General features: G+C 39.8%; 1 non-coding gene and 1 pseudogene across 1 annotated transcript; both read right to left on the minus strand.

Moving 5' to 3' along the window:
• Window positions 1-2,112: 2,112 nt before the first annotated feature.
• Window positions 2,113-9,652, minus strand: LOC138927677 (large subunit ribosomal RNA; annotated as a pseudogene).
• Window positions 9,653-9,970: 318 nt separating this feature from the next.
• On the minus strand, window positions 9,971-10,149 carry LOC138927671 (5.8S ribosomal RNA). The gene has a single exon (XR_011444116.1). It is a non-coding gene; the product is annotated as a 5.8S ribosomal RNA (ribosomal RNA).
• Between the last annotated feature and the right edge of the window lie 530 nt (window positions 10,150-10,679).

Raw genomic sequence — 10,679 nt, forward strand, 5'->3', positions numbered from 1 at the left:
AATATCCGTGAGGTTTTAAATAGGGACAGAAGGAATCTCTTGAATTGAATCATGCGCGTCACTAATAAGATGACGAGGCATTTGGCTACCTATGCGAAAGTAATTCAACTCCCGCCGTCTTAAGGTTTAAGACTTATAACAATATATGTTTAATATTTTTAATATCCGTGAGGTTTTAAATAGGGACAGAAGGAATCTCTTGAATTGAATCATGCGCGTCACTAATAAGATGACAAGGCATTTGGCTACCTATGCGAAAGTAATTCAACTCCCGCCGTCTTAAGGTTTAAGACTTATAACAATATATGTTTAATATTTTTAATATCCGTGAGGTTTTAAATAGGGACAGAAGGAATCTCTTGAATTGAATCATGCGCGTCACTAATAAGATGACGAGGCATTTGGCTACCTATGCGAAAGTAATTCAACTCCCGCCGTCTTAAGGTTTAAGACTTATAACAATATATGTTTAATATTTTTAATATCCGTGAGGTTTTAAATAGGGACAGAAGGAATCTCTTGAATTGAATCATGCGCGTCACTAATAAGATGACGAGGCATTTGGCTACCTATGCGAAAGTAATTCAACTCCCGCCGTCTTAAGGTTTAAGACTTATAACAATATATGTTTAATATTTTTAATATCCGTGAGGTTTTAAATAGGGACAGAAGGAATCTCTTGAATTGAATCATGCGCGTCACTAATAAGATGACAAGGCATTTGGCTACCTATGCGAAAGTAATTCAACTCCCGCCGTCTTAAAGTTTAAGACTTATAACAATATAAATGAAAAATATTATTTTCATTTTTCACGTCACTAATAAGATGACGAGGCATTTGGCTACCTAAACGAAAGTAATTCATCTTCCGCCGTTATAAGGTTTAAGACTTATAACAATATAAATGAAAAATATTATTTTCATTTTTCACGTCACTAATAAGATGACGAGGCATTTGGCTACCTATGCGAAAGTAATTCAACTCCCGCCGTCTTAAAGTTTAAGACTTATAACAATATAAATGAAAAATATTATTTTCATTTTTCACGTCACTATTAAGATGACGAGGCATTTGGCTACCTAAACGAAAGTAATTCATCTTCCGCCGTTATAAGGTTTAAGACTTATAACAATATAAATGAAAAATATTATTTTCATTTTTCACGTCACTAATAAGATGACGAGGCATTTGGCTACCTATGCGAAAGCAATGCAACCTCCGCCGTCTTAAAGTTTAAGACTTATAACAATATAAATGAAAAATATTATTTTCATTTTTCACGTCACTAATAAGATGACGAGGCATTTGGCTACCTATGCGAAAGTAATTCAACTCCCGCCGTCTTAAGGTTTAAGACTTATAACAATATATGTTTAATATTTTAATATCCGTGAGGTTTTAAATAGGGACAGAAGGAATCTCTTGAATTGAATCATGCGCGTCACTAATAAGATGACGAGGCATTTGGCTACCTATGCGAAAGTAATTCAACTCCCGCCGTCTTAAGGTTTAAGACTTATAACAATATATGTTTAATATTTTTAATATCCGTGAGGTTTTAAATAGGGACAGAAGGAATCTCTTGAATTGAATCATGCGCGTCACTAATAAGATGACGAGGCATTTGGCTACCTATGCGAAAGTAATTCAACTCCCGCCGTCTTAAAGTTTAAGACTTATAACAATATAAATGAAAAATATTATTTTCATTTTTCACGTCACTAATAAGATGACGAGGCATTTGGCTACCTAAAAGAAAGTAATTCATCTTCCGCCGTTATAAGGTTTAAGACTTATAACAATATAAATGAAAAATATTATTTTCATTTTTCACGTCACTAATAAGATGACGAGGCATTTGGCTACCTAAACGAAAGTAATTCAACTCCCGCCGTCTTAAGGTTTAAGACTTATAACAATATAAATGAAAAATATTATTTTCATTTTTCACGTCACTAATAAGATGACGAAACAGTTAGTAGGCCACAATTAGTAGGGAAACGTGGACAACCCGTGATAAATCCTTATATGCTTTCTTAGATATAGCATATAAAGATTTTTTATACTAAATATACATATTTACACATGCATATTTACATTTTTTTTATATTTCGAATCATCAAGCAAAGGATAAGCTTCAGTGGATCGCAGTATGGCAGCTGCTCAACCACTTACAACACCTTGCCCGTTACAAAAGTCGTTTACAATTGATTCTAGGCTTTGTCATTGTATTAAATAATGTTTTCATATGTAACTAGCATGGCATCAGGTGATCAAAGATCCTCCCAATTTACTATGTTACAAATTACATTGGCATCACATCCATTGTCGTTTAAAATATAAATAATAAACTTTAAATGGTTTAGAAGCCATACAATGCAAATTGCCCCTTATTTATCATTGCAGTCCAGCACGGATACGACCTTAGAGGCGTTCAGGCATAATCCAACGGACGTAGCGTCATACCACTGTTCGCTCGAACAAGTATTGTGCCATTGGTCCGTACCTGCGGTTCCTCTCGTACTACGCAGGAATGCTGTCGCAACAACGTTTTGTCATTAGTAGGGTAAAACTAACCTGTCTCACGACGGTCTAAACCCAGCTCACGTTCCCTTGCATGGGTGAACAATCCAACGCTTGGTGAATTTTGCTTCACAATGATAGGAAGAGCCGACATCGAAGGACAAACACGCGCCGTCGCTATGAACGCTTGGCCGCCACAAGCCAGTTATCCCTATGGTAACTTTTCTGACACCTCTTGTTAAAAACTCTTTAAACCAAAAGGATCGATAGGCCGAGCTTTTGCTGTCCCTGTGTGTACTGAACACCGAGATCAAGTCAGCATTTGCCCTTTTGCTCTATGTGTGGTTTCTGTCCGCACTGAGCTGGCCTTGGGACACCTCCGTTATTATTTGAGAGATGTACCGCCCCAGTCAAACTCCCTACCTGGCAATGTCCTTGAATTGGATCATACCTGAGTAATTGGAGTTATACCAAATTTTCAAATCGATAATACATGAATGCATCTCTCATTAAAGAATTTGTTTGCGATTATATAACAAACTCGTGATACTTTGATCAAGAAGCTTGCATCAAAACCCAATACCATAAGATATAATAAATATATCCGTATAATGGCTAGGAAATGATACACGTTCCATTTAATCAAGTAAGTAAGGAAACAATAAGAGTAGTGGTATTTCATTGTCGATACCAAACCGAAGTCTAATATCTCCCACTTATTCTACACCTCTTATGTCTCCTTACACTGCCAGATTAGAGTCAAGCTCAAAAGGGTCTTCTTCCCCGCTAATTATTCCAAGCCGCTCCCCTTGGCTGTGGTTTCGCTAGATAGTAGATAGGGACAGAAGGAATCTCGTTAATCCATTCATGCGCGTCACTAATTAGATGACGAGGCATTTGGCTATTTTTTTTTTTTTTTTTTTTTTTTTTTGTTCGCTAAGGATCGTAAAAATCTTCAAAAGATACACACTCAGGTTATGATGTTATTTAGCCAATAAGAGTGTGCATGCACGATTCATCTTGTGGGTTCATACGACCCAGAAGACGCCTACGTACTAAAAACCGCCTCGTTTTTAAGCGAATTTTATGCCGTTTTTAGATGTTATGCTACGGCAGCAAGCTTTTAATATGAACGTGATGCATGACTAAGTCCAATCACGCGTGTATCCCGACAGATACATGAATTGTCGCCAACTCCAGAGACCACCACTGATTACCCGGACACTAATGATATGACTATCACTAGTGCTGAGGAGGTCTGAAGCAATCAGCCGTTTTACCGACTGACCGCTCCATATTCCTCTCCAGTTCACAGTGGCGGAATGGAACTCAACAACATGTTGCGAGCCGAAAAGTCTCCGCAAATTTGTCCGTATGTCCGGTGTCTCGTACTTCTCGACTTTGCGCTGATGCGCTTGGTCGAGAGAATGTCCGTCGGTCACTACCTGCGCGTCAATCACATAAATGTGATTTTGTCGGATAGCTACCAGGTCGGGTTTATTCAATCCGGTCTCGCCCTGCAGACTTGGTTCAACATGAACGACGCAGCCTTTCCTCTCAAGTCCCCGCTTGATTAGATTTACTACGCCGTCGTGCCGAGCTATCCTCCTCCCATGAGTACGATAGCATTGCTGCAAGATGTGGTTTGTTGTTTCGGGAGCATCACATCCTGCACGGCACCGTCTTCCCAATTCGTGCCTTCCCCTCGTGGTACGAGACCTTGAGGGTAGGGCATTTATCCGCAGTTTGATTCCTTCTGTATATTCCCTTCCTGTTAGCAAACGCGTGGGTTGGACAACCCATCCGTGTTGCGGAGCAAAACGCTCTGCTTCACGGAGCCCGCCACCATCAACAGACATGTGCAACCTATTTGCCAAGTACGAATCTACCTGTAGACGGGTTAACAACTCTTGACTTCCAGCCTGAAGCCTATCCCGGGCCCTCCGCATTTCGTCTTCCACGAAAGAGCTGGCTACCTCGGATTGCTCGAGGTGAGGCCATTTTATACTGCTCAATCGCTTCAAACGAAGCATCGGTGCTATCCATCTCAACGATGGTAACCCGAGACCCCCACTTCTGTGGGGGGCATGGAAAAAAGAAGTTGGTACGTCTACCGGAAGCCTCAACCACTTCCGTGCGGTATATCGAACCAATGTGTCAAATTTCTTCAGAACGCCTATCGTCACACTCCCAAGGGTCAGCTTGTGATAGAGTTGTGGGATAAGGACAGTCCGAAGGGCAAATAACTTCTGCTGTGGCTTCAGGGGGGCCCGAGTCAATCTCAACAGCTTCGGTTGCAACTCCTCAGCTGGATTGTACCGGACCCGCCCATCCGCAGTGAATTTAATCCCTAAATACTTCCACTCGTCAGTGCGCTTCAGTGAAGGAACCTCGCGCTCCCCAATCAAAAAGCTCCGCCGTTCCACGACAGTACACTTTTGCTTGGCTTGCCCCTTTATGCTGACAGTGAAACACTTGTCAGTGTTAAGGGTGAGGCCCACAGAGGAGAGAAAGCCAACTGTGGTGTCCAACAATTTCTGAAGGCCCATCGGAGTTTCCGCAAAAAGGACTATATCATCTGCGAACGCAGCCGCATTTGTCATAGCGTTTCCGACTTTGGCACCAATCTCACTGGGTAAGGACCTAAGTAACCGGTCAATGACCAGATTAAATAGTATGGGAGACAAAGGGTCACCCTGCTTGACGCCTCTTGCAGGAATGAACTCCCTTGAAACCCACCCGTTCCCAGTTAGCATTGTGCCGCCGCCCTCGTACGAATTCCGTATGTAGTTGATTAGTCCTTGTGGGGCACCATACGAAGCCAATGTGTTGTAGACCGCTTTGTGAGCTACCGCATCAAAGGCTTTACTAACATCGAGGGTCCCGATGTAGCACGATTTAAATCGCTTATGATGTTCCCTTAGAACTAAATCAACAATCGTCGTATTGTCAGCACACCCATCGGTCGGTAGGAACCCTCGCTGACGCGAATCCCAGTTGACTGCACTAATCAACCGGGCTGCCAAAATGGCATTTAGTTGCCTAACCAAAACCGAGGGGACTGAAATAGGACGATAGTCTTGCGGACGACTTGCCGTCGCCATCTTCGGGATGAAGATGGTTCTGGCCAGACGGATGGAGTACGGAAGTCTCCCACACCAGAGAATTAAGTTCATTATGCGTAGCATAATGCCATCGGGGATACTCCTGGCAGTTCTTGGAGTAATCCCGTCCGGGCCTGGAGAACCTGATAATTTGACCTTATGGGCCCTAAGATCGCGCTGGTTCACAGCGGACCATACTCTCTCCAACGAATGTTCCATGTGGAACGAGGCGTGTTCGATGGAGCTTGAGCTAGGCGTGGTCATTATCTGTTTCCAATATGGCTCCATAATTTCCTGGGGTGGCTGCACCGACTCGTCAGCGCCCTCCAGCAGGGACTTTATGCATCTTCCCGGATGTTTATCCCAGTTACGCTGAACCCTAGCGTACTGCTGCCTTCTACGCTGTCTCATATTTCGAGGCTCCGTTCGGGGCCTCGTCAGAATGTGCGGTTCATTCCGTGGCGGAAAAATTTCCATGAGATAGCAAGATAAACTTTGGAGAGTGGTTTCCTGTCCCGAGACCTGCGCATTATCTACGATAGTTTGCAGGACCTCGGCTCTCCACCGGGAATCGCATACTACTGGGGCATAGCCCTGTAGTACCCTGAGGATTTCGCTGTTCGTCTGTTCGTGTGGTCTGATTGGTCCCGAAGATGATGTTGATACTCGTCGGTTTTGCTCGCTATTACTAGGGCGGCGCTGTGAGGTATTCGACTCTAATGCTTCTGGGGTGGGAACAGATTGCCCTCTTATCTGTTCCAGTTTTGCCTTATATTCACCCCTCTTCCGATATGAAGAAATTGCATCGGAACTGCGGTGTGTAAAAATTTCCGCTAGCTTTTTATTTAGATGTCGAATACCACTTGCTGCAAGCTCGACCTCCTTTCTCGCCATCATCAACGTTTCTTCCTCTGACCACCTCGCTTTTTTATCAACACGAAGACGTTGTGTATCAAGTTCGTCTTTGTGTCGATGTGACATGTGGACGCCCAAACCCCTCTTGGAGTTGAACGACATTCCACATATCGTGCAGGGCACCCGACCTGAAAGGTTAACCGCTGCACCTCGTTCATACTGGTTGCTAGCATCCAGACTAGTAGCCGTGGACTCTCCTCTTCCTATTATATCATCAATTATCCGAGGCTCGTTGTTAGTTTCTGCACCAATATGTTTTTAAGGGGTCCAAGGGGCTGGTAACCCCAGGGACCCCTCCGCCGCTCAAATCAGCTACCAGCAAAAGCTAGTACCCAGAGAATACCACGAGGAGGTTTTGAGTCGACTTGACTTGATCGTATGATTTACGAGTTACGGAATTGCACCCACTCTACGCGATCAAATCCAATTCTCCAAGAGAGTTGGATTCACTAATTAGATGACGAGGCATTTGGCTACCTTAAGAGAGTCATAGTTACTCCCGCCGTTGACCCGCGCTTACTTGAATTTCTTCACTTTGACATTCAGAGCACTGGGCAGAAATCACATTGTGTCAACACCCGCTAGGGCCATCACAATGCTTTGTTTTAATTAGACAGTCGGATTCCCCAAGTCCGTGCCAGTTCTGAATTGATTGTTAATTGATAATCGTTATAATTAATAAGAACTAATTGGTTTGACCCAACTAGTATTCTTAAAAATTTTAGCAAGAAAGTTCCACAATTGGATACGTAACTAAACTATCCGGGGAACAAGTTACAACCATAAATGATTATAACTCTATTTACCCAGAACGAGCACATAAACCATATTATTGTTTCCCAATCAAGCCCGACTATCTCAATCTTCAGAGCCAATCCTTATCCCGAAGTTACGGATCTAATTTGCCGACTTCCCTTACCTACATTATTCTATCGACTAGAGACTCTTCACCTTGGAGACCAGCTGCGGATATTGGTACGGCCTGTTGAGAAGTTTGCGTATCCCCACCATAAATTTTCAAGGTCCGAGGAGAAAATATCGACACAACAGTATATGTCATGCTCTTCTAGCCCATCTACCATATCTCTCTGCGAAAGACTTCCATGGTAGTACGACTATAAAACAGAAAAGAAAACTCTTCCGATATCTCTCGACGGCTTCTTTATGGTCGTTCCTGTTGCCAGGATGAGCACGAGGCCCATATTTAATAACAAACGGATACTCAACAGGTTACGGAATTGGAACCGTATTCCCTTTCGTTCAAAATTATTCAAGTATATAATTTTCACAATAATTGTAATATTTATTTTTACTTGAAAATTTTCGGCTTTCGCCTTGAACTTAGGACCGACTAACTCGTGATCAACCACTGTTCACACGAAACCCTTCTCCACTTCAGTCCTCCAAGGTCTCATTCGATTATTTGCTACTACCACCAAGATCTGTACCAATAGCAGCTCCATGCAGGCTTACGCCAAACACTTCTACGCATACCATTGTACCTTCCTACTCACTAAAGTTTCAAAATTTATATTACAAGTAATATAAATCATCTACTTTAGCGGTAATGTATAGGTATACAACTTAAGCGCCATCCATTTTAAGGGCTAGTTGCTTCGGCAGGTGAGTTGTTACACACTCCTTAGCGGATTTCGACTTCCATGATCACCGTCCTGCTGTTTTAAGCAACCAACGCCTTTCATGGTTTCTGCATGAGTTGTTAATTTGGGCACCGTAACATTACGTTTGGTTCATCCCACAGCGCCAGTTCTGCTTACCAAAAGTGGCCCACTGGGCACATTATATCATAACCTTAAACTTCATATCAAGAAAGTTAAGGTTCTTACCCATTTAAAGTTTGAGAATAGGTTAAGATCGTTTCGACCCTAAGGCCTCTAATCATTCGCTTTACCAGATAAGATTATTTTATATAACATTAAAATGCACCAGCTATCCTGAGGGAAACTTCGGAAGGAACCAGCTACTAGATGGTTCGATTGGTCTTTCGCCCCTATACTCAATTCTGACAATCGATTTGCACGTCAGAACTGTTTCGGTCTTCCATCAGGGTTTCCCCTGACTTCAACCTGATCAAGTATAGTTCACCATCTTTCGGGTCACAGCATATCTGCTCAAGGTACGTTCCAGTTAGAGGCATAAATAATATAAATATTATTATACATAACTATATAGAACGCCCCGGGATTGTGTTAATTAACTATAAAATAGTTAAAAAACTAATCCCATTAATAGTCAAGTTAATTACGCTATTAGGTTTATATCCCAATAACTTGCACATATGTTAGACTCCTTGGTCCGTGTTTCAAGACGGGTCCCGAAGGTATCCTGAATCTTTCGCATTGTTAATCATACAAGTGCATATAATAAACACAAAAATCAATGATAATTATGCCATTATATAATTCCGAAAAATTAACGCACTGTATTCTTATTAATCTATCAACACTTTATCAAATTAATGACATTTATCCTATGTTAAAATGCAAGCATAATAATTTGAATAAACTATAAGTCATATTTTATGATAAATTATATATGTTAATAGATTACAATGTCCTTATATGGAAAAAATGCACACTATTTCTATAATATTATTTAAATATTATAACTTTAATGATGAATTTTCCATAATGGATATTCAGGTTCATCGGGCTTAACCTCTAAGCAGTTTCACGTACTATTTAACTCTCTATTCAGAGTTCTTTTCAACTTTCCCTCACGGTACTTGTTTACTATCGGTCTCATGGTTATATTTAGTTTTAGATGGAGTTTACCACCCACTTAGTGCTGCACTATCAAGCAACACGACTCTTTGGAAACATCATCTAGTAATCATTAACGTTATACGGGCCTGGCACCCTCTATGGGTAAATGGCCTCATTTAAGAAGGACTTAAATCGTTAATTTCTCATACTAGAATATTGACGCTCCATACACTGCATCTCACATTTGCCATATAGACAAAGTGACTTAGTGCTGAACTGATTTCTTTTCGCTCGCCGCTACTAAGAAAATCCTTGTTAGTTTCTTTTCCTCCCCTAATTAATATGCTTAAATTCAGGGGGTAGTCCCATATGAGTTGAGGTTGTATAAAGCAATGTATATATATATAAACAATATATCTCTATGAAGAACAATATATTTGATATATTTTCAATTTTCGCATCTTTAAATAAGAGACAATTCTAGTTAAAAAAAATTTAATTTTTTTTATGCTAGACATTTCTCAGTATTATTTGAATTGAAAAAAGAAAGAATTGTATATCTTCATTTTTTCTTTTATAAATATTTGAGATAATTGCTTTTATATTTAATATTATGAATATATAAATATATCCAATAATATACCATATGCATATCATTATAAAAATATATAATAATAAGCAACTTTATTAGCATAGTCTTACAACCCTCAACCATATGTAGTCCAAGCAGCACTATAAAATTAATTAAAGTACATAACAGCATGGACTGCGATATGCGTTCAAAATGTCGATGTTCATGTGTCCTGCAGTTCACACGATGACGCACAGTTTGCTGCGTTCTTCATCGACCCATGAGCCGAGTGATCCACCGCTTAGAGTTTTATAAATATATATAAATATACAATTCGTCAATTATGTTTTTATTGAAAGAAATTAAAAATACACCATTTAACTGGCATATATCAATTCCTTCAATAAAGTTATTTTTATACCTAAAATAATTGTTGCGAAATGTCTTAGTTTTATATAATCAATATAAATATAATTTATATTGTTTTAATATTATATAAAGCATTAACCTGTATATCAGGTACAACAATGTATATTTTAGGTGTTGCATTTATCAATGTATGCGCATAATTTAATATGAACAATACATCACGCAACGCATGTATATTAATTAAATATACACGCAATTTATATTCAATACATTCGTCTATATTTAAACATATAAAATATGTTTAATTTTTTGATATACCTAAAATAATTGTTGCGAAATGTCTTAGTTTTATATAATCAATATAAATATAATTTATATTGTTTTAATATTATATAAAGCATTAACCTGTATATCAGGTACAACAATGTATATTTTAGGTGTTGCATTTATCAATGTATGCGCATAATTTA

Source organism: Drosophila bipectinata, unplaced genomic scaffold (genome assembly GCF_030179905.1).
Source record: "Drosophila bipectinata strain 14024-0381.07 unplaced genomic scaffold, DbipHiC1v2 scaffold_51, whole genome shotgun sequence".
NCBI lineage: Eukaryota > Metazoa > Arthropoda > Insecta > Diptera > Drosophilidae > Drosophila > Drosophila bipectinata.